Below are 25639 nucleotides of genomic sequence, written 5' to 3'. Positions count from 1 at the left end.
ATTCACATGTTGATCTCTTAAAATTTCATCTTATTGTGGCCTACGAAAAAGAAGATATATACTCTGTAGGAATGTTTGCTTCATGCTATCTGAAACTTGCCTTGGAGCTCTTCCAAAGGAGGTGGCCAGATAGATGATTTTTTTTGTTTGCTTGTTTTAACATGTGAATGAAAGATGCACCACTGGCAAAATTCTCCCCCAGAGATATTTCAAGGATGAAAAGAGGAGCAAACTGTCAAACAGAATTTATCATCTAGAGGTTTTAGGAGCATATACTCTAACTGCAGATGCTGGATAAATTATTACATATTTTGGAAAATCTAGACGTTATTCCTCCATTTTTTAAAAAGGATATAGCAACATCTTGTTGCTTCAAATTTAGCTTTATGAGGTACAGCATAAAAATTAGTTATGTGAGCCAGATGAAAACTTTTTCCAACAAGCTATTATGAACATTTCAAACATATAGCAAAGTTTGAAATAATTTAATAGTGAACACTCATATACTTATCACTTACATGCTTATATTAACATTTTTTCTGAATTTATTACATATTTACCTATCTATCCATTTCTCTGCCCTTCTATCAATCCATCTTATGTTTTAGATATATTTCAAAGTGAATTGAGGATGTCAGTACACTTTCTCCCAAATACTGTTGCATTATTGAGTTTTATGAGCTTTTAAAATATCCTGGATACAAATCCTTTGTCAAATATACGTGTTTCATGAATATTTTCTCCAGTTTGTGGCTTGCCTTTACATTTTTAATGGTACCTTTATAAAAGTAGACATTTAAAATTCTGATAGTTTATCAATTATTGTTTTTTGGTTATTTAAATCAAATTTTTAAATGGTGTGATAACACATTTTTTTTTAATTAGAAACTGTAAATCATAGGCCAGGCACGGTGGCTCATGCCTACAATCCCAGCACTTTGGAAGGCAGAGGCAGGCGGATCACCTGAGGTTGGGAGTTTGAGACCAGCCTGACCAACATGGAGAAACCCCGTCTCTACTAAAAAAAAAAATACAAAATTAGCCAGGCATGGTGGTGTATGCTTGTAATCTCAGCTATTAGGGAGGCTAAGGCAGGAGAATCGCTTGAACCCGGGAGGCGGAGGTTGTGTTGAGCCGAGATCGCACCACTGCACTCCAGCGTGGGCAACAAGAGCAAAACTTTGTTTCAAAAATAATAATAATAATAAGAAAGAAAGAAAGAAACTGTAAATCATGAGTAAGTTCTCATGTAACCAAACAACCCCTGTTCCCCAATAATCTAGGGGGAAAAAAAGTAACCAAGAGCTCTAGTGACATCTCAGAGTGAAGGGCTTGGTTGAGTTGAGGCAGACCAGCAGTTCACTAGACTGATGCCCTCTCACCATGGCAGAGCCTGTGGAGTGAGGATATGGCTGATGCTGGGGAGACTGTCAGTGCTAATTAGATATTATAGAATTATAGAGCTCTCATTTACATGGTTCCTGCTGCTGCTCAAAACCCCCGGGGTCCTTCAAAAAAAAAAAAAACCTGTAAATCAGATAGTATGTGTATATGATTTTGCATATCATATATAATTTGACAGTCTGGTAGCTTGTGAACATTTTTGATTTGTGTTATTACTGCATGTATGAATTTATTTAAGATGTAATATATTTATGGGAACCAATAGAGATTTAAATTATCAGGCTTTTTTATATACCCACACCCTTTCCCTTTGCAATCTTCTGAGGAAAAGAGGTATCCACTTACTTAAGTAGCACAGAGCCTTTTTGGGGGAGGGGCTATGGGTAAGAGAGAGAGAGGCTGATATAAAGAATGGCCCAGGCTATTCTCAATGAGAAATGATGAAAGAGGGCAGATGAATAAGAAGAATGGGGAACAACAAAGGGAAAGTGAGTACATTAAAGAGGAGTTAAAAGTAAAGAGCAGCAATTAGCACGAATGGGACTTTGGGGATATATAAAAAGAATATTTTGGAAGCCTAGCTGTGTGCTGTGTGATGCCTCCCCCCAAAAGACAAAATCAGCACTGATCTTCAGTGCTTTCTGGAGTTTGTTTCTGCATACATTATCATACTGAGGTTGTGATATATTCGACACTCTGAAATTTCATGTTGTTTATTTACAACATTTTGACATGTATGTGTCTTACTGACATATCTCAGGCACTTTCTATCTCTTCTCATCACATCCAGTCATAATAATATTATCAATATAATGAACTACCATAATATTTTCGTGACATCCAGATGATTAATCTCCCCAGGGACTATAGTGCTATAGAGATGAGGAGAGTTGGCATAGCCCATAAGAAAGCCAAACAAAGTTTAAGTGTACTTCTATCTTTGTCAGGTTAACATAAACTACCTCTCATCATGCTTACTAATCGATGTGGAGACAAAGAGCATTTTCCAGGTCAATAGCTGTATAGCAGCAGCTAGCACTGTCTTAAGTTGCCCCCCAAAATAAAAAATGCCTCCAAAAAACATAAAACCCAATAGTTTTTTTTTTAGAAAAGCCACCTCATTACTTTATGATAATCATTTCATTGTCCTTAATCCATTTAACTTTCTTTATAAGCCAAGCAGATTACTTAAATGGGCCAGGCAACAGAGCTTACCATCTGCATGGTTATTTTAGTCTCTGCAAATTCCCCAGAGAGGTGGTGTTACATTTTAAAATAATATGTATTATTTTGAATTGGATGGGCAGTTACAGCGGCTCCCACTTGGCCCTATCTTTATTTATTGTGGTAAAATATACATTACATAAAATTTACTATTTAACTACTTTTAGATATACAGTTTACTGGCACTAAGTACATTCACGATGTTGAGCAATCATCACTGCAGTCCATCCCCAGGCTTTTTTTTTATCTTCCCCGACTGAAATTCCATACCCATTAAACAATACACTGTATTCTCCCCATCCCAAGATCCTGGCAGCCACCATTCTACTTCGTGTCTCTATGAATTTGACTTCTCTAGACACTTCCTATAAGTGGGATCCTACAATACCTGTCCTATTGTCTCTGGCTTATTTCATTTAACATAATGTCTTTAAGGTTCATCCATGCCATAGCATGTGTCAGAATGTTCTTCCTTTTTAAGGCTGAATCATACTCCATTGTATGCATATACCACATTTTGTTGATGCATTAATCTGTTGATGGACTTTTGTGTCATTTTCACCTTTTTGGTATTGTGAATAATGAAGCTGTGAATATGGATGTCTATAAATACCTGTCAGAGTCCTTCCTTTCAATTATTTTGGGTACATACCCTGGAAAGGAATTTTTAGATCATATGGTAATTCTGTCTTTCATTTTTTTTTGAGGAAGTTTCCGAATGTTTTACACAAAGGTTGTACCATTTTACATTCCTGCTAGTAATGCACAAGAGTTACAGTGTTTCCACATGCTCATCACTACTTGTTATTTTTATTATTGTATTCTGTTTCTTTTTTAAATCGACATTCTAATTGATGTGAAGTGATGGCCCTTTCCATCTTAATAGCTCTTGCTATGGATGAGAATTTTTCTTTTTTGTAAGTATGTCTCCAACAATGCATTCAGGCATGGGGAAATATCGTGTAGCTTACTGAATCCACAGAGGTTATAGTGAGGTGAATTTATATCAAGTCTCCAATTATCATATGACCTCCATAAACCCCACTATGACCTGAAGATCACAGTGATGTTTTTGAACCTCAGATATGTGAAATTAGCTTAATAATCTCTGAAAAATTCTGAGTTTCCCCCTTTTCTTGTTAAACAATCCCCCTAGAAAATTGTTACAAACCACTTTGAGGAGGACTTGGAGAAAAATTCACATTATATGCTCTATTTTATTTTATTCATTTTTATTTTTGAGACAGAGTCTCGCTCTGTCACCCAGGCTGGAGTGCAGTGGCACAATCTCGGCTCACTGCAACCTCTGCCTCCCGAGTTCAAGCAATTCCCTGCCTCAGCCTCCTGAGTAGCTGAGATTACAGGCGCCTACCACCACGCCCGGCTAATTTTTGTATTTTTAGTAGAGATGGGGTTTCACCATCTTGGCCAGGCTGGTCTTGAACTCCTGACCTCATGATCTGCCCGCCTCGGCCTCCCAAAGTGCTGGGATTACAGGTGTGAGCCATCGCGCCCAGCCAGAGCGAAAGTTTAATAAGTGAAAGAAGAAAGCTCTCCACAGCGGAGAGGGGGCCTGAAAGAGGGTTGTCGTTTTTACAGTTGAATCCAAAAGCTTGTATGAGAAACTCCCCTCATCTTTGTAGCTGTTTGTGTAACTTCCATGATCTGTGTAGCTGTCTGTAACTCTCTTTATCTGTGCAGCTGCGGGCATCTCTTAGGCAAGTACAAAATGCAGCTTCTCTTGTTTATGCAACTGTGTGTTTTAGGTAAAGCCCCCACCCCCCTGTGCAAGTTCCCATGGAGCCCACCACGTACATGCCTGAAAAAGGGAGGAAACTTTTTCCTGGGATCCCACTGATTACACAAAGAACAAAGACGTTTCTGTGTTGGGCCTTGCTCCCTTATTAGTGCAACTGTAACTTGATTTTTCCCCAGGCTGCTCTATCTGTGCCTGTAGCTTTGATTTTTCTGGGTGTTAGTCTGTTTGAAGGAGTTTTACCAAGGACCCATCCCAACCGTCTGCTTGACAGATTTCTTTTTCTTTCTCCTCTCTGGATAGTTACAGGCTGGGAAAAAATAAGTGCTAATGTGAGTGGGTCTTGAGAAAAGTAGACACTCTTTGAAAATTAAGTACTCCAGAAAAGGTCTTTAGAGGTATGTTTAGCAAAAGACATTGCTGAATTTCCTCAGACTGGGCTTGGGAGATGAAGGTTTGTTTTCACTGTCAAGGAAACGTCAGGAAGTTTTAAGGTAAAAGTTTTCATATTAATCTTAGTCTGCCTGCCTGTCCTTACCTTAAATCTTTAATACTGAATTTTTTCTTGATCAATGTCCTGATGTTAATCTATGAGACTCAACACAAAGATGGGCGTTGAGCTTTTATTTTAATTCTGCAACCCACAAATTTAGATTTGAAGCTTGATCCTCAGCCATGTCTGCTCTATGGCTACAAAACCTGAGAAACATTTAAGTCCCTCACAGGGGCTGTCTATGTCTCTTCCCATGCGTTGATCTGAGAGAGGTTTAACATTCAACTTATCATTTGCATCTTGTAAGCTCTCTGGTGTTGTCAGAAGCAGCTAATGTACACCACAGTGCTTATAGATATTATTACCACAATGAACACAGTAGACACTTGACCTCCAAAAGGATTTTCTTTGACTGGCAATTTATCCAAAACAAACACTGGTGGTAACTTAAATAATCATGCTTCCACTGGTTGGAAGAAGTGCTTGTTTTCTTTACATTGGTACTGAGGTCATTACTACATTCAAGTTCAAAGAGATAAACAACAATTCTGTAGACTTATTTTGAAGGTCTGTTTCCTGGGACTGATCAATTAGAGTTCAGGAAGGACGGATGGTCTGCTTCAGGAAGTTTAGAAAGCGCATTTTACTACAATAACCTTTTCTTTTCAAAGATCGGCAAAGCGAAAGAGTCAAAATGGGGATAAGGACGCTACTCAGAGTTTGGCAAGAGGGAATTCCCTAAGCAAAATTGGAATGGGTGCTGGTGATTCTGGTAATATAGAGGGAGAAAATCTCTAACAGGAATTGTACCCATGAAGGAGACAAAGCCTCAGATGTAGATGTCTATGCCCCTCAAGGAAGGAGGGCAAGCTGGGCGTAGTGGCTCATGCCTGTAATCCAGTACTTTGAGAGGCCAAGGTGGGAGGATCGCTTGAGGCCATGAATTCAAGACCATCCTGGGCAACATAGTGAGACCCTGTCTCTACAAAAAATGAAAACAAAACGAAACAAAACTATGATGGCATGCACCTGTAGTCCCAGTTACTTGGGAGGCTGAGGCAGGAGGATCACTTGAAACCAGGGAGTCAAGCCTGCAGTGAGCCATGATCACACCACTACACTCCAGCCTGGGCACAGAGTAAGATCCTATCTCAAAAAAAAAAATGTGAAAAGGAGGGCATTCTGTGTTCTCCTTTATTCCCTCCTTCCATTATCTCATCAGTGCTTCCCTTTGGTCAAACCTAATGGGAAGCTTATTGTCAAGGCATACTGGAAAATTCAATTTTGTGAGGCTATCCTCTACAATAAAAATCAGAGAAAAGGGATGGAGACATGGTCTTAAAACAAAAACAAACAAAAATTATACAGTTCCACCTCCCAAATCATTAACACAAGCGTGCCCTTGAAACAAACTTCTCACATTCCAGTTGTTGTTCAAATCGCAGCTGCACCATGATTGTACTTTGAAACAAGTCTGTTTTCTTCTTTATTTTCTCCTAATATTGCCTTTACATCCTTCCTTATTATTTTAGATTCCAATGCCTATTATTTCTGATTGTATCCTAAACTCCCTTGCTCTAGTGTCTTTTCATTTATCCAAACATGGATAAACCCGCAACCACTGCTTTCACTTTTTTTGACCTCTACCTTTAAAAGGCTACCTGAGAAAATTACATAAAGGTTTAGATTGTTTCCTTTATAAATTTATGATCAGTGACATCAAAGATCCTTCAATATTGACCTTTAATTCTGCTTCGTTTATCAGGAACAGTCATTACATTCTTTACAATGTGTTTTTCTATCATTCCACACTATCTTTAACTGTCTATATTCCCACCATTTGCTGTACTATCAGGAGATAATCTCTTCTAATTCACAGAAAAGAAAATAAAAGACATTAGAGAGGAAATTTTCTGTTAGTGAACATAATGCATTTACCACCTCTGCTCCCATCTTTATCTCCTTTGGTCATTTAATAGAACAAAAGCCCTGTTTATACTAAAGGCGATTTCTTCAATCCTGCTTTGGATTACATCTACTTCTACCTTCTCAGAATCCTTATATTATTTAATATATTTTTCTCACCCTTCCATTAGCATTAAAACATCTTCCAAATTAGGGAAAAAACAGTTAAAAAGAAGAATAAAACAAAGAAGAAATGCAAAATCAAACTCACCATTTTTCCACACATCCTCTGCTTTGATTATCTTTCCCCTCTCCTCTTTTTCAAAACCATAGTTTTTCAATTCCTAAGAAATGTTTTTTTCTATATTCAGTATCTTCACTTCATCACCTACTCATTCTTTAGTCTACTTCCAACAGAATCCAGCCTTTACCACTCCAATAAAAAACAGTTTATTACTAATTTCCAAGTTCATAGAAGCAATGGGTAGATATTATCTTTTTTTTTTTTTTTTTTTTTTCTGAGATGGAGTCTTGCTCTGTTGCCCGGCTGGAGTACAGTGGCGCGATCTCGGCTCACTGCAACCTCCACCTCCCGGGTTCAAGCAATTCTCCTGCTTCAGCCTCCCGAGTAGCTGGGACTACAGGCACGTGCCACCACGCCCAGCTTAATTTTTTGTATTTTTAGTAGAGACGGGGTTTCACCATGTTGGCAAGGATGGTCTCGATCTCCTGATCTTGTTGGCTTGGGCCTTGGGGCTCTATGTCCTCCAGAAACTAAAAGATACAATCTTTTAGTTACTTGATCTGTAAGTAGAATTTGCTTCCCTCTTTTAAGTTTAATTTTCCTTGGGCTAAGACTCTCCTGGTTTTCACTTATCTCTGTGGTTGCTCAATCTCCATCTCTTTTGCAGATACATCTTCTTTCCAAACATTAAGTGTTAAAATTTTTCAAAATTCAATTCTAGACTATTATATTCTCTCACTTTAGTAGCATAAAATATGTGGGTTTCTATAAAATTATCAAGATATTTTATGGAAATATAAATTCTTTCCACAGCTTTAATTTCCACCCCCATGAAAATTGGACATACACGTACAATAAGTCCTCTTTTAACATTGTGGATAGATTTTTGAAAACTCTGACTTTAAGCAAAACTATGCATAATGAAACCAATTTTTCCATAGGCTAGTAGATATAAATAAGAGATAAGTTCCAATGGACTATTTTTGATAACAAAACCATCACCAAACTTATAAATAAAAAACAAAAACACTTCTAATATTAAACATTAAAATAAATGTGAGCTACACATACATTTAAATTAAATTGATAAAATCAAGTAAGATAGTTAGTGATCCACTTTTTTTGTTTTTTTTTTTTTTGGTGAATCAGTGAATGATGGCAGTCACAGCAGTGATGGGTTAAATTATGAAATAAATGTTTGCAAAGTGAAAATTTTCAGGAGTACCCCCTTGTACCATAAAGTTCAAAAACAAATAATAGGAAATATAGCACGCTCCCTGAGCACTTTTGGCATGATAATAAATGTGCATTTGTAGGATTGTCATGTACTTAACAAATTTTTACTTGACAATAATTTGTACTCATTCATTCATTCATTCATTCATTTTCCATCCTGCTTATTTCATTTCAGAATGGTGGGTGATGGGGACCTATCCCAGCATCTCAGGGTTCCAGGCAAAAACCAGCCCTGGCAGGGAAGCCATCCAATCGTAGGTCACACTCACTCACACACTCATACTCACTCAAACGGGAACCATGTAGACACGCCAATTCAGCTAATGTACACAGCTTTGGGATGTGGGAAGCAACCAGAGTATGAGGCCAAAACCCACACAGACATGGGGAAAATGTGCAAACTCCACATAGACTGTGGCCTCAGGTGGGAGTTAACTTTTTTTTTCTCATCAACTTTATGACTAAATGATGTTAAATGAAACTTCGTTATTTGAGGACCTGCTGTATCCAAAACCTCAGTTTTAAATTCTGTATATCCAGTACCTATTTAACATCTCAACCTGTTTATTTTAAATAAACATAAAACTCAACATATGCATGCTCTCCCGCAACCTCTAATCTGTCCTGCTCCATCTTTGTTTGTCTTAGTGTATGGTGGCACCATTCATTCAGTTATATAAACCAGAAATCTAGCCATTAACTTTGACTTCACCCTCTCTCATCATCCACTATATCCTATCAATTGCCAATCCTATCCAATTTACCTCTTAGATACTTCTTTATTCACTCTTATCTGTCATTCTAATTGGTAAATTAATGCATGAATCTAAATTTCCCCACTTGCTCTGCATGGTGCCCATAATTTTTGTGGCTGAAAGATTTATAAAAAATATTTGTGTTTGTCTTTCCTATATTTTTCCCTTCTCTTCCTCCATTCTCCCCTCTCCATTTCCAGCATGGATTCAAGACTCCCTAAAAGTCTGTGCCTCAAGAAATGTTCTGCTGGAACATGTGTTGAGGTGTCAAGAAAGTGGCTAAAAGGCAATTGGAGGGCCAAAGATCATAGAATACAACACGCAGTGCTTGACACCACCTTTCTGCTGGATAGGGCCCTGGGGCTGTGTCTAGTTGTTACAAGGAAATAACTGAGGAGTGATATAAGGAAGCCATGTAATAAGCATTATGTATCTGTCTTGTTAAATATTTCAGCGTCGGCTAGGCGCGGTGGCTCACGCCTGTAATCCCAGCACTTTGGGAGGCTGAGGCGGGTGGATCACGAGGTCAAGAGATCGAGACCATCCTGGCTAACACGGTGAAACCCCGTCTCTACTAAAAATACAAAAAAAATGAGCTGGGCATGGTGGCGGGCACCTGTAGTCCCAGCTACCCGGGAGGCTGAGGCAGGAGAATGGCATGAACCTGGGAGGCGGAGTTTGCAGTGAGCCGAGATCGTGCCACTGCACTCCAGCCTGGGTGACAGAGCCAGACTCTGTCTCAAAAAATAAATACATACATACACACATACATAAAATTAAAAAAAATAAATATTTCAGGGTCTCAAACATTGCACTAAAACATTTAGCAATGGAATATAAAGTCACAGTGAGAAACAGTGTGAAATGGTCTCAGGAGACTGGAGAGACCTCCATAACAAATTCATGTTACAGGACTTTTATACAACTCGGGTTGTATGATGTACTCCAAATAATGACTGAGGCTGACTTCTCCATCTGCTCGTTTGTTTAAAAACTGACATTCATTTAATCAAATAAAGAATCACTAGGTTTAAAGTTGCAACTCATAACTGCTTACTTTGTGAAAAATAGTTACAGCTAAGTCATGGCAGCTGTCATAAATATATGGAAAACACTTTGCCTGTATATTTTTCACTAACTGGAATAATACTCTTTCAACAAAAAAACTGAAAAGAACGAACTAGGGAACAAAACACTTTTATCCTTCAAGACATTCTGTTTAGAAAGATCTTTGTAAGCTGTCATCTTTTGTCTCTGGTAGAAAGGAAAATACAAATAATCTGGAAATATAGAGATGGGTTTCTATACCTAAAACCACAGATTTTGTTTCCAATAAAGTGAAAAATATTATATCATATAGTTTATTTTTTATTATATAGAGCTAATTGCCCTTGTGTTCTTAGTGGGGAAGAAAAAAAGAACCCCAGTATAGATAGATTTTCCATGATGAAAAGGGAATCATGACCATCTATATTTCCAAAGGGAAAGTGAAATTCCAAATATTCTGTGCCATAAAATGTTAAATTGAACATTTTTAAATATTCTCAATATTTTGAACCCAATGGTTTGAAACTTTAAAATTAAGTATGATATATACATAATTTCCACACCTTTAAAATGAGTTGTTAAATTGTTAAGACCTTTCTTTAAAATTAAGACGTGCTAGTCAATCCTGAAAATAGCCTCCGGAGGGCGACCAAGTTGCATCATTGCAAACAAGCACATCAAACTGTAGCACTGCCTCCAACAACAGCATGGATTTAGTTAACATATGAAAAGCCAATAATAATGGTTAATCCTTGAAAAAAAATATATACTTTCACCTGAAGTGTGAATAGCTCTGCAAAAATTGAGTGTTTGTGAGGAAACCACCTGTAATTTGATGCATTAGCAGAGCAAAGGCCTTTGATCAGAAAAACTTGTCATCATTTCATGCAAGTTCCAATCAATTTCTCTGCTCATTGAAGTCTACTTATCCCAAGCACCTTGTTGTAGCAAACAGAGTATAGATCTTGAAGTTCGGTAGACTTAGATTCAAAGGCAGCTCTGCAATTGGTTGTTACCTTGTAAACAAAGTTTAATCTGAAGATAGGGTAGATAATATCTTCTTCATGCTTCATGGTTGTTGGAGAATTACATGAGATAAATATATGAAAACATTGACCCACAATGTGGGCAAACATCACCTCATTCTTGTTTATTTCATCCCTATCTTTTTTTTTCTCCTTTACCTAGAGAAAGATAAAAATAGGAGCAAATTATGTTATTCACTTCAAGGTTTTAGTGATACATATTACTTTCCCATTATTTGTCTTCAAAATATGTTTTTAAAAATCACATGGAAATAAAGTAGTGGTTACATTTAAATAATTAATATTTCTCCATTCTCTCAGACAGAAATACATCTAATAAATGTTGTTGGAGGTTTGCTAGTCCTCGACTGGTTAATGACTATTATCAATCTAGTAATTCGAATTGGTCGTCCATTCAATTGGCTTTCCCCTTATACCAATGGGTTATTATTTCCACTTATTTCATTTTTATTAAAGCCACATCCCTCTGAGAAAAATAGTTGAGTTTACCTTGTATTTGCCCTTTCTTATTCTTCCCGACCTATATCTAACCAGCAGACAATTTCTGTTGATTATTTTTACACATTTTCTCTGCTACACCTTTAGATTATGACCTTATATGACCTTCTACTGGTCTCCTTAATTTTATTCACTGATCAAGATGTCCTTAATGTTCTCCTCAGCTTGACTAAATTTTAGACAGGTTTCTTCTTGACTGTGGGTTCCTGACCTTTCTTTTCTTAAGGCATTTACTTTAGAAAAAGTGCAATTGTAAATTCTTTGCCCCTCTGAGATATAAATCCCCCAGCGTCTTCTGACTTTTATAACCCAGGAGTGTCTTTCTCAAGGACCTGGAAGCCATCCCTTTGAAATGTAAACATCAAGAAAGATAGCACCCCTATTTTCAGTCTCTGTGGGAGGGTAGGAGCCTAACTTAGATAAGCATCAATTAGCACACACAGATGGCCTAATCACATTGACCAACTTCCTCCCTGAGGTCCTCCAGTTCTTTTCCACTAGCTATCTTTGGCACTTAACATCTCTCCCATTTTTCTACATCAGCAGAGTTGAGTGCAATCTCTCTTCCTTTTGTAATCGTCTTGACTCCTGTTGCAATATTCTTCCTTGCCCGTTTACTCAATTTGGTGCAGTTTTTCTTTGACATCATTCCTTCACCAAACCCATACTGCTGAATATCAGATTACTCTTTCCGAACTTTGAATCACTCTGTATTTCCTGTTGCATAAACCCCACCATTCAAACTCATCCACCATCTTGTACCTTCAAAACTCATTCTCAGAATTCCACTTCCTGAGTTCCCTACTCCAATAAAACTAGTCCATTAGCTTTGTAAATGTGGCTACTATTTCCTCACTTTGAAATCTTTGCTTGTGTCCTTTCTTTTAAATATATTTTGAAATTTTATTTTATTGTATCTGCTCATAGATAAAAATAAAATAGAAATCACATCAAGTCTCTACAAATGGGAGTTTAATAGTGGAAATTAGTAGCACCAGTGATGAAATTGCTGAGAAGTAAAGAAGGGCTAGCAGGATAATGGAGGGATTAGCAGGAACAGGAATCTACTTCAATCAACTCCTATACTGGACAGTTAAGGAGAAGATTGTGAGGGATCCCAGGGCCAGATAACCTGGTCAATATTGGACCATATGTGTTTTGTCTCACACATAGTAGAGCCATGGAGGTTACACAGTGGCTGCTGGAAGAGGTAACCAAAGTAGAGAGACAATGGAGAGAAATCTCTTAGCTTCTTTCTAACCCTTCATATCCCATCAGTGTCTCTATTTGGCTGAATCTGGTAAAAAGTAAGCTGCATGTATGGGTCTGCTATCATGTGACACAAAATAGAGACAAGAAAGAACAATGAATGAATCTAAGACAAACAGACTGGAACCAGTACATTTGCTTGAATGTTGTACAATAGCCTATTTTCAAACTATGGTCTTTTTATTTATATTCCCTATATTCTTGACCAATTGTTTTATTCCCCTAAGTTCAAATTCCCTCATCTTTGAAAATAGCATAATGATAGTTCCTAGCTCATTGGGTTGTTTTGAATATTAAATGAAATAAGACAGATAAAGGGTTAACATTGAAATTATTATATAGGACATGCTCCAAAAATGAACAACTTCATCATGATTGCTTTGTTGTTATTATTATTAAAATTGCTGTTGTTATTGCTATTTTAATCACCTCTTCAATTTTCTGCCAAGTAGAATTTTATTTCAGTGTCCAGTTTAAATGCCATCTGCTCCTTTTAACTTCTATGATCATTTTCTCCAAAAAGGATTTGTTCCTACTCTAAATTCCTATACTATACATTAGGTGCTTCATTTATTTGACATTCATCTGTGGGTTTATTTGACTATATGCTTTCCATTATAACCAAACTTTAAAATTCTAGAGCATAAGGACTATTGTTTATGTATTTGTGTATCTCCCATAGGATTTAGTACAGTGCACTATCCAGAAAAAGCAATTATTGGAAATGTGTTGAGTGAAAAACTTAATCACTAAGTTTACTGTAACTCTACTGACATATGGACAAAGCTCATAACTATTTGGGCAATGCTGTGAAATTCTAGGCTTTATAATTTTTATAATTTATTTACTTTCATATGGGATTTTGTTTTAAAAGATACTGTAAAAATAACTTGAAAAAAATTTAGCTTAAAGAGATTAATAAATGGTTTGCCATTTGTTGCATTTTTATACTTATTTAGAACTGCCTCTAGAACTCCCAATATGTCAGCATGTGTAGCTACAGAGCTTGTTAGCAGAATACAGACACCTGCTATTTCTGGTACTTATAACATGAAAAAATATGATTATATTAATAATAACGCCATGCATTTTATAGTGCCCTATCATTATTTCAGAGAGTTCAAGCTTTCTCATGTAGTCATATAAAGTAGCAAGGGAATTCACATTATATATGCAATCCCAAAGGGCATTTTTGATCACTTTGAATTTTACCAACCATATTACTCAGGGTGGATTAATAAAAACATGTATAGGGGCATGGCCCTGAGATTGGCTTCGAGTAAGACAGAGACAAGGACATGCAGAGATGAAGATGAGCTTCACAAATGAAGAAACAAGGAATCTGGAATAGAGTTGTCTGAGGAGGAAAAATCAGGATGGAGAAGAGAAAAACTGCAATAGAGGAAAGGGAGACTGGAGTGAGAGTGGTATGAAGGCTCGTTTCACCTTCTTTCTCGCATCCATTTTCCTCTTCCTTTGGCTATTTCTCTCAGCTACTTTTTAAACCACATATCCCTAAGGGTGATCTTCAGTTGGGAATAGAAAAGGGTAGCTGGGTAATACAAATGTGCTATCATTCACTTCTGTCCTTAGTTACAACACTCTCACCCTCTCTGCACCTCCACTCATCAAACCAAAATGAAACAAGACTGGCAGTGGCGAAGGCAGGCCGAGCCTTGCTGGTGAATTCTGAGGAGGAGGATCCCAGTGGGATGCGGAGTGAAGAGGGGGCTGTAAATGCCAGAGTGATTGGAAAATGTCAGTTCCTGTGGCTGCACCAAACTGGAGTGTCACCAGCATTACAACGAAACAAAATACAAAAATATATTGCCAGGGAGACTGTACGTCGGAGTTAGCTTTACTTCTTAACACCTTTATTAGTCTTCTGGAAGTTTTCCTGATGCGGTGAAAATACATTAAAATTGGGAACCACAGGTACATAATGATTGCAGCAGCTTAATTCAGTAGCATTGTTTCAGTCTTCACTCTTAGGCTTTACCATTTAATTTCTAGAAATGTGTTGAATTGCTTTTGCCATTTCTTAGATTTTTAAATTGAATATAGTGTAGGTTGAGACCTAGCCAAGCTCGTATTCCTGTCTCTAAAATCCAGTCATTTAATTCTAATTTTAGCTAGGCACTTTGTCCTTATTTCTCCAGGCAAATCAAGAAATCTCAATATAATTTATTTTGAAATAATAAAAATAGGTTTTTATTATGGATAATAAACAGACAGGAAATTGTATGTGTATAATTATATATGTGTATATGTGTGTGTGTGTATATATATATATATATAAATTCTTGTTTCTTACAACCCACCCATATAAAACCATTGTACAGTGAATCAGGCCAAAAGGAAATCAATATTCTAGTGATCTTCTAGAGAATACAGGGGAACTAAGCTGTAATAATATTTCCTTCCCACTATTCATATCTTGAGTCTATGGTGTAAAGCTAAAACAATAATAAACTACTTTTGCCAAAGCCACATACAGTAGATAAAAAATGACTTCTGTTAAAAAGATTCACTATACTAAGTGAAATTTGAACAGATGGCAAAGATCAAGTTTACCAACCCTCCTTTCCTCTGACTGATTTCTCCTGCTTCATCCCTGTTAAAGGCACGAATCTTCTGTTATATTCCAGTAGTACTAAGTAATTTAAAAGTTTAGATGGCAGAGAGAGCCACTTTATTTCAGGCAGTGAAACATTTCTTTAACTGAATTTCAAAATTCACAAGAGTTATGTAGTAGTCTGTTATCATGGCTGCTATAAAGAAATACCTGAGACTGGGTAATTTATAAAGGAAAGAGGTTTAATTGACTCACAGTTCTACAGGGCTGGGGAGGCCTCAGGAAACTTACAATCATGGCAGAAGGGGAAGAAAACACATTCTTCTTCACATGGTAGCAGCAAGGAGAAGTGCTGAGTAAAAAGAGAAAAGCCCTTTATAAAATCACCAGATCTCATGAGAACTCACTTACTATCATGAGAACAGCATTGAAATAACCACCCCCATGATTCAATTACCTCCCACTGGGTCCCTCCCATGACACATGGGGATAATGCAAGCTACAATTCAAGATAAGATTTGGGGGGGGTGGTCACAGCCAAACCATATCATTCTGCCCCTGGCCCTTCCCAAATCTCATGTCGTCACATTTCAAAACACAATCATGCCCTTCCAACAGTCCCCCAGAGTCTTAGCTCATTCCAGCATTAACCCCAAAGTCCAAGTCCAAACTCTCATCTGAGACAAGGCAAGTACCTTCCACCTATGAGCCTGTAAAATCAAAAGCAAGTTAGTTACTTCCTAGATACAATGAGAGTATAGGCATTGGGTAAATACACCCATTTCAAGTGGGATAAATTGGCCAAAATGAAAGGGCTACAGGCCCCATGAAAGTTCAAAATCCAGCAGAGCAGTCAAATCATAAAGGCTTAAAAATGATCTCCTTTGACTCCATGTCTCACATCCAGCTCATGCTGATGCAAGAAGTGGTCTTCTGTGGCCTTAGGCAGCTCCACCCTGTGATTTTGCAGAGTACAGCACCTCTCCCAGCTGCTTTCACCGGCTGATATTGAGTGTCTGTGGCTTTTCCAGGCACATGGTACAAACTGTCAGTGGATCTACCACTCTGGGTTCTGCAGCATGGTGGCCATCTTCTCACAGCTCCACTACGCAGTACCCCAGTGGGGACTCTGTCTAGGGGTTCTGACCCCACATTTCCCTTCTGCACTGCCCTAGCAGAGGTTCTCCTCGAGGGCTCTGTGCCTGCAGCAAACTTCTGCCTGGACATCCAGGTGTTTCCATACATCCTGGGAAATCTAGGTGGAGGTTCCCAAACCTCAATTCTTGACATCTGTGCACCAGCAAGACCAACACCACATGTAAGCTGCCAAGGCATGGGGCTTGCACCGTCTACCGCAATGGCCCAAGCTGTACATTGGCCACTTTTAGCCATAGTAGGAGCTGAAGCAGCTGATGCAGGGCCTGAAGTCCCAAGGCTGCACACAGCAGGAGAGCCTTTGGCCTGGCCCACAAAGCCATTTTTTCCCTCCTAGGCCTCCAGGCCTGTGATGGGATAGATGGCTGTAAAGGCCTCCGGCATGCCCTGGAGACATTTTCTCCACTGTCTTGGTGATTAGCATTCAGCTCCTCATTACTTATGCAAATTTCGGCAGCCAGCTTGAGTTTCTCCACAGAAAATTGTTTTTTTCTCTTTCACATCATCAGGCTGCAAATTTTACAAGCTTTTATGCTCTGCTTCCTCTTGAACATTTTGCCGCTTAGAAATTTCTTCTGCCAGATACCCTACATCATCTCTCTCAAGTTCAAATTTCCACAGATCTCTAAGGCAGGAGCAAAATGCTGCCAGTCTCTTTGCATTGACTTCATGCCCTGCATCCCAGACTTTGCATAGCAAAGAGACTTTAGTCCAGTTCCCAACAAGTTCCTCATCTCCATCTGGGACCACCTCAGCCTGGACTTCATTGTCCATATTGCTATCAGCATTTTGGTCAAGGCCATTCAACATGTCTCTAGGAAGTTCCAAACTTTCCCACATCTTTCTATCTTCTTCTGAACCTTCCAAACTGTTCCAATCTTTGCCTGTCACCCAGTTCCAAAGTTTCTTACACATTTTCAGGTATGATTATAGCAGCGCCCCACTACCCAGTACTAATTTACTATACTAGTTCCATTCCCATGATGCTATGAAGAAATACCTGAGACTGGGTAATTTATAAAAGAAAGAGGTTTAATTGACTCACAGTTCTGCAGGGCTGGGGAGGCCTCAGGAAACTTACAATCATGGCAGAAGGGGAAGCAAACACATCCTTCTTCACATGGCAGCAGCAAGGAGAAGTGCAAAGCAAAGTGGAGCAAAAGCCCTTTATAAAACCATCAGATCTCATGAGAATCACTATCACGAGAACTGCATGGTGGTAACTACCCCCATGATTCAATTACCTCCCACCAGGTCCCTCCCATGACATGTGAGGATTATGGGAACTACAATTCAATATGAGATTTTAGTGGGGACCCATCCAAAACTTATCAAATTACTTGCCCTCAAATTCTGTAAATGCTATGTGCCAAGCACTGTGTTCAGTGCTTTACAAATATTTTTAATGGGATCTTTGCAATAATCATATGAATTATGTTGCCATATCCTCATTTTACATAAGAGGAAATTAAAACATATTTAGTAAGTGATGGAGCTGAAGTTTAACCCTATCCAAATTTATTAACCTTAATTATTATGTTCTTAAACTTTTTAACCTCAGCTTCTCCCAGATTATAAGGCTATGGAAACAATTTTCAGAGTGCAATGGTGCAATTTTGGCTGACTGCAACCTCCACCTCCAGTGTTCAAGTGATTCTCCTGCCTCAGCTTCTCAAGTACCTGGGATTACAGGTGTTTGCCACCATTCCTGGCTAATTTTTTATATTTTTAGTAGAGACAGGGTTTCACCAGGTTGGTCAGGCTGGTTTTGAACTCCTGACCTCAGGTGATCTACCTATATTGGCCTCCCAAAGTGCTGGGATTACAGGCATCAGCCACCACGCCCAGCTGTGTTTCAGAATTGTTGAACATGGCTGTCATTACTGGTGGACTCAACTATAGAAATATTACATTAGAGAAGAGAGCTAAGAACAGAATTTAGGAGAACTAGCCAAAAATTTTGAGTTAGGAGATATCAAAACACTGTCAGGATAAAAAGAAACCATAGAACAGACGTTAATAGAAAGAAATAAAAGAGGATCAGTAAGGTAAGTAAGAGGCAAGCATAGTATAGCATGAAAAGAAAGAGAGAATAAGGTATTTCATGATGCCATCTGTAACATTTGCTATATTCTGAAAGTACTCACTTCTGTAGCCCTCAACACAGGAGGAGAACATTTTTTAGGGACTACATTTTTGTCCTGAAAATACTGCATTGAAAATTGTAGCCACAGTTAAAAATGGAAAGGCTAAACTTTTGTTGAATTTTCCTGGTAGAATCTAGTTACATGTTCCTTTGACAATGTTAACACACAGTTGGGTTCAATCCCTTCATCTGTAACTGCTGTAATGATCAATTAAGAACCAGAGCTTCTCCCTTTATAAAATGATAGAGTGCATGATTCCTTGAGCCCCTTCTAGTCCTCCTGCTGGCATTGGTAGAATAGATCTGGGGGTACAGGCAACAAAGTAGTACTCAGATGGACTAATTATGCAAATGGTGATAAAGCAGATTGGAGGCAAAAGAACAGGGCAAAGCTTCTGGGTTAATGACACATTTTTTAAAGACTGAAACAAGTAACTTGTCTCTGCATTTGCAGAAAGGCTGAGTAGTGGGAATGTGTCAGACAGAAAGTTATATTTGGTCCTCTATACAGATGGACTCCCCTTATTTATGGTATATTAGCTGTCACTTTGTCTCTTTTAAAATACTGTGTTTTATAGGATTTCTATCTGCGGCTGCTAGTGGGAGTAGAAAAATATTTGAGGAGGTAACAGAGTTACCTCCTCACACTTATGTTATAACTGTGGTATTATGTAAAAAGTGCCATTGTTTTGTTATAGAAAAAGGTTATGAATCAATGTCACTGTATGGAAGTGGGAATCTTAGTTGTCCTAATTACAGGAAGTATAACATACGTATGTGACAGATTTGCATGTTACCTTACAGAGATGGGGTGACAAAAAAATCACATATAGTAGAAATTAAATTTGAAAATTTCTTAGATAATTCATAAAGTATTTATAGTTTTGTGTTTAAAACGCTGCATAGCAATTTTACTACTAGATCATGGATCCATCGAATGAAATTTTTAAAATGTTGCCTGCAATAGGAATGTCTACAGTCAGAGGTCTTGGTATTCAAACCATTCTGCCTTTACAGTAATTATCACAAAGTTACTTGTGAATGAGATTGGGTGGAAAGTTCTAAAGTATTTCTGCTTTTTCCTAAGACTTATTTTATACTCTTTATTATTAAACCTCTATATTCTTATCTTAAATCATTAGATTCTTTTATTGCTGTAAGGATTAAGCAAGATAATAAACATGAACACTCCTAACACAAAGTCTGACACACGGGATGTGCTGAAATATATTTGCTGTATTTGAATCTAAATCTTCTCTTATCAGATACAATATAGTCTATTATTTGAAAAATTGAAGGGAAAGATGTAGCCATCTATCTCCCTGTATCCCAAGATGATATTTCCTGTTGTGTTACCACTGAAGAGCTCTCATTCTTAAGCCTTTGCTTATGGAACCTATGATCTGTTATAGGACAGCTTTTTAATAATGTGACTTCATCATAAAGTGAAGTCACTTTCCAGCACCTATTTCACAAACCCTGTCTGCTATTGAGTGATACAAGTAGTAGAAGAATATTTGAAAATATAGGTTAAAAATTATTGACATAGACGAGATAATTAACTACATGAAAGCTGGTGAGGTCTATAGGAGTGTTAGTGCAGAGAGAGTAGAATATAGGGTTATTACAGTATGTGGGGGCTGTGTAAGAAGAAATATAAAATAAACCAAAGTGGAACACCATACTAATTTAGTATTAAGTAAGCCTAGGATTTTTAAAAATATTTGTGGTATGGATTATGCATCTCACAAGATATTTCTGGTTCTTTACTTTTTAAGCAACTGGGAGATCTCATTTCCTGGACTATCTATGGTTTGGTGGGCTGTGTAATTTTGGACAATATTGTGTGAGAGAACTTGATATATGCGACTTCTAGGCTGAAGAAATTAATAATTGGTGTGAGACACTTTAGAGTTTTATCTGGTTTGGTAAATGATAATATTCAAGAGGTCACCATTCTTCCATCTTGAGTCCCTGAATGTTGATGAGCTGAGTCCTTTCTTCCACATTCCACAACTAACCCATGTTGGTCTTATTTCATGAGAGAGAAACACATATGCTATTTTAAGCCACTAAAGTTTTGTACTTAGTGACAAGTGAAACACGGTTTATTTGCTATTGTAGTAATACTAACATTTTCATTGATCAGAGTGGGTGGGTGAATAGTGACATATTTAGCAAAAATACAAAGTAGGTGAAGAAATGTGAAGAAGGCAGAAAAGGCATTGGATTTAGCTAATTAGATATATCTATATTTATCTACCTTCCTATACATATAGATATATAAAGAGAGAGAGAGAACTAGATTTTGTGCATTTTGGTATTCAGAATAACATAAATAAGAAGGCTTGTTTTTATGGAGAAGATGAGTGAAGTAATTCACGAACTTTTATGTGAAATGTTTGGTAGTGAAAGGAAGGTGAGGAATAGGAGTGTATTAGAGGAAGCAGCAGATGCAGGTAACAGTCATTTTTTATCTTACAAAGGATGAGGAGACCAGTGCGTATCTCAAAGTAGACAAAAACCATCATAAATGAAGGAGAGATGGGAAGGTGCTATAATGTCTGTGATGGGAGAATGGGGAAAGGTCCTAAGGATTCAGAATTGGATGGGATCAAATTCAGAGACAGATTACTTAGGTTTTATTCAGAAGGAGGGACGCTTCTTTCTTTGTAAGTGGAGAAAAAATGAGAGATTTAGAATGAAAGATGTGTTCAATATTAGCGTTAAAAATGATCCTTGTATTTTCTCAGGAAGTGTTTGAACTCATATATTTTAAATCCCATGATACAAATGATACCGCTATCATCCTGGCACCATGACGACTTTGGACAGCACCTCTTCTCTGCTCATTATGCTAGGAGTCTCCCACACAGCACTTCTCAAATTTTTTTTTTTTTTGAGACAGAGTCTCACTCTGTTGACCCGGCTGGAGTGCAGTGGTGTGATCCCAGCTCACTGCAGCTGGGATCAAGCAGTGAAATTCTGGGCTCAAGCAGTCCTCCCACATTGGCCCCCCACATTTCTGGGATTACAGGTATGAGCCACTGTGCCCAGCAAAAGTTGATTGCTTCTCAACTTCTGAAGCAATCTTTCTCAGAGAGATTTGCAAAGTGTACTTTACACCTTGAGTTTTCAAAATCACAAAATTGTATCCAGAGCAGTCAATAATTTGTGATAGCAAAAGGTCTATCACTTTGAAAAGAATAATTTTCCAGTAGTGCAGTTTACTTAAATGGATTTCTACTGTAAGAGCAAATATATATATATGAAAAATTATTGAGGAAAAAAACACTCAAGTCTATCCTAACCCCTTGATGTTGAAATTAGACCACTGTGTAGGTCAGAGATTATATATAAATGCCAAAATTGAAACCAGTAGTTCTTTGGTAGGCATAAGAAACACCTGGCAAGCTTGTTAAAATTGCAGGGATATGGGACCTTACTGAAATTTACTCACCCAGAACTTTCAAGGAGGGGCCTGAGCTTTTTTGTCTTTTTGTAAAATCACCAGATGACTTGATGCACTCCAATGTTCTAGACTTACTAATCATAATGTGTCCCATTAATCTGATATCTCTTGAATTCCCCTAAAGCAGAGGGAGAGGTGCTGTCTGGTTTTGAAGAGAGTGGCTGTACTGCTTAAAGACCTAGAAAGCCAGGATCATAGACTACAGAACGTTTAAATCTGAGAGGAATTTGGGCACTTGACTTGTCAAATCTTCACATTTTATTGATGTAGAGACTGTGGCTTGAAAGGTGTATGACATTTTTAATGTCACAAAGTGGCACAAAGGGCTAACAGTTAAAACTAATATTTTGAATTGAACATTTAGCTCCCATGTTTAACATTAAGCACACTCATATGGCTTTCTTCTGCTGAAACCATGTTACTGTTTTCTTAGAAAACATTATCTTTTGTTTTTCTAGACACGCTGGTTTTTTCTAAGTGTTCCAGTTCACAGGGGAAAAGGAAACCTGGCTACACTTTGTGGGTTGATTTCCTGCATTTTATATCTTTGTGGGAGGAGTAAATGACACATGTACATGGAATGATTTGAAGCACTGCCCTCCCAAACATTCATACTTGCTGTCTGCCCTGTTTTTTATACCACCTTATGTACACACATGGCTTCCCAATTTCCTCCAGAATAAATTAATTTGAGAATTTAAGTAGTTTCCTTTTATTGTGGTTCTTTAAAAGATTGCAAGGTTGAAAAGAGCTGACTCATTATCTTACCAATAGCTTCGCAAGATAAATGGGTTTTTGATTGTTTCTTTCTGTGATTGGAAGGCTTCAGGGCAGAAATAAACTGCTAGAGACATTTTGTTTAAGGGAAAAGAACATATTTTGATACTATAAGTGGGGAACAAAAGAGAAATTGAGAGGAAACTAAAGATCAACAATTTGTTGAACAGTTTTTTTCTAGGACTGACCAAAGAAGTACCTGAAAATAATACTGAGAAGTCAAGGGGAGGGACCTCCTTGACTTCCCCACCTTTTCTTTTTCTTTTTGCACTGTCAAATGAAAAGTTAAACTTTAAATCAACATGTTTATAAAGAATTCAATACATTGCATCCCCTCTGTGTGAAATACCTAGCATGATTTCTTTCTTTCCTTCTTGGACACTGTATTGCTATAACATCACTAACAGGAGATGAATTCCAAATTTTGGTAAAGGGAAAAACATATTTGGGTTGTTATTTATAATTTTTCCTGTTTGATTCACTGATTTTAGTATTGGTGTACTGAGGTTATTTTTGTTTGTTTTAAATTCTTATGGCCTATGATTCCATAAACAAAAATTAAAATATAAGATATTGAATAGAAATAAAAGAGTAGCTTTAAATAAAGCCTGCATGTCAAGAAAAATAGTTGAACAATAAAAAATATAGGCAGGCAAATGATGTGAGCAGGTGATTCAAAGGAAAAACAAATAGTTATGTACAACAATGGGAAATTAAGTTCAGTTACATATCAATTTGGGTACTTCAAATTAAAATATATTTTTATATTCCATCATATTGCCAAAAATTAAAAAGAATTACAACACACAGTCTTGGTAGAGCTGTGGAAAAATATACAGTCTCACGCACCTCTCGAAGGCATGTGAACTGACCTATTTTTGACCTAAATTCAAGGGGAATTTTGGCCTAAATTCAAGGAGAATTTAGCATCATGTACCACAATTGTCCATATGTGTGATCCAGAAATGCTATTTCTAAGAATGCATACTTACAAAAAACCCTGTATATATGCAAGCCTAAACAATTAAGTTCACTGTGGCATTGCCTCTAATAGAAGATATTAGAATATGACATAAATGTTTATTCTTATAAGAAGAGTTAATGAAATTTATGGTATAACAATACTATGGAAAACTAAGTAATTGTTTAAAAGAATGATAAAAATTTTGTATGTTAAACTAAAGAAAGATCTAAGACTTAGTGTTTAAAAATGTAGTAGAATGAGTATAATGAACCTATGATTTTGCTAATTTGTATTAAGTATATTGTAATATGTCATGTGACATGACGAAATGCATAAATAAGATGTTTAGGATGATACTTTAATGAATGTTGTTATGTATCGCTAGAGCCTTGTTCAGAATTAAAGAATTTCCCTAGAATTTCCCTCCACTTCTTAGCTTGTAGTTGGGCTGCTTGCTGGTGGCTGTGGGCTGTCAGTCTTTTCTTGAAGATTCTTGCTTTTCTTAAGATCACAGGGCCCACACATAGTGACTGGTCATTGTTAGGATAGAAAGGCCTAACCCCCTTACTGCAATGTGGAATAACTGTGAAAGATCATCCCAGATTTCTTCATGGGCTCTACTGAAGCCTTGGTTGAAATTTTACTGTAGACCACTTTCCATCTTTGACCAATTCTACATCCTTCAATTCCTTCCACAGATGTTGATCATAAACTCTCATACAAAAAACTCATTTTCAGAGTCAGCTTTCCACAGAACCCAATCTGCAAATTTAAAATTTCTTAATTATGTTTACCTCTCCAGAGGTAAATTTGAGTGGATGAGAGAATGAGGGCTTACATTGTTTTAATTTCATTCACATCTAACTTTGAGCTTTTATGCATTCATATAAAGGATGTCACACCTGGGTGTATGTCATATTCTTTATCTGAGTATAGAAAGCTTTTTCCCCCTAATTTTAAAAACAGGTGAGTAAATGAATTTTACTTTACTTACTAGAGATTTCATTTAAACAGTAAGTCTTTACCTTGTGTTTTTTTACCCTGAATTTGGAAATTTGGAGTCTTCAAGATTTTTTATAGACTCCCATGGATGTTATGTTCTCCCTGACACTGACTTTCTGTTCACCAAAAAGATTGAGTCCCTGCTTGTTTCTCTATCACTGTTGATCTTTTTTTCCACTCATGTTACTCCACATTTCATCTTCACCAGCCTCCTTCTTTCTTCAGTGTAGAACCAACACAAGAATGTGCGCAAAAGACTTTGTGATAAGGCAGAGTACAGAATAGCATGGACTAGAAATCCACTTAAAATTGAGACTAAGAAATCATTGCTCTCTAAGTTTTCTGAATCTTTCTGGTATTTTGTACCTCAATGGCCATTTTTCTCCCTTAAACTATATATTGACTGCTTCCTCTCTTGTCTGTTCTAAGGCCCCCAAACCCTAAGAGATTAGCTAGGCAAGAATAGATTCTAAAGCCTATTACTTGATACTTGAAGTAATCTACTTCTCAGCCTCCATTCTAGACTAGTCTATGCCAGCTACCTTTGCTTAAGATAGTTATGATTATTCTAATCAAAAGGTCATCTGCCTTAGGATTCCTCTCTTAATAATATAAATAATTAGTCTAAATATTGAAATTTCAATTATATTTTACCTATCTCAGATGAAGCT

Source organism: Gorilla gorilla, chromosome X (genome assembly GCF_029281585.2).
Source record: "Gorilla gorilla gorilla isolate KB3781 chromosome X, NHGRI_mGorGor1-v2.1_pri, whole genome shotgun sequence".
Taxonomy (NCBI): domain Eukaryota; kingdom Metazoa; phylum Chordata; class Mammalia; order Primates; family Hominidae; genus Gorilla; species Gorilla gorilla.
This window is presented reverse-complemented; position numbering follows the sequence as displayed.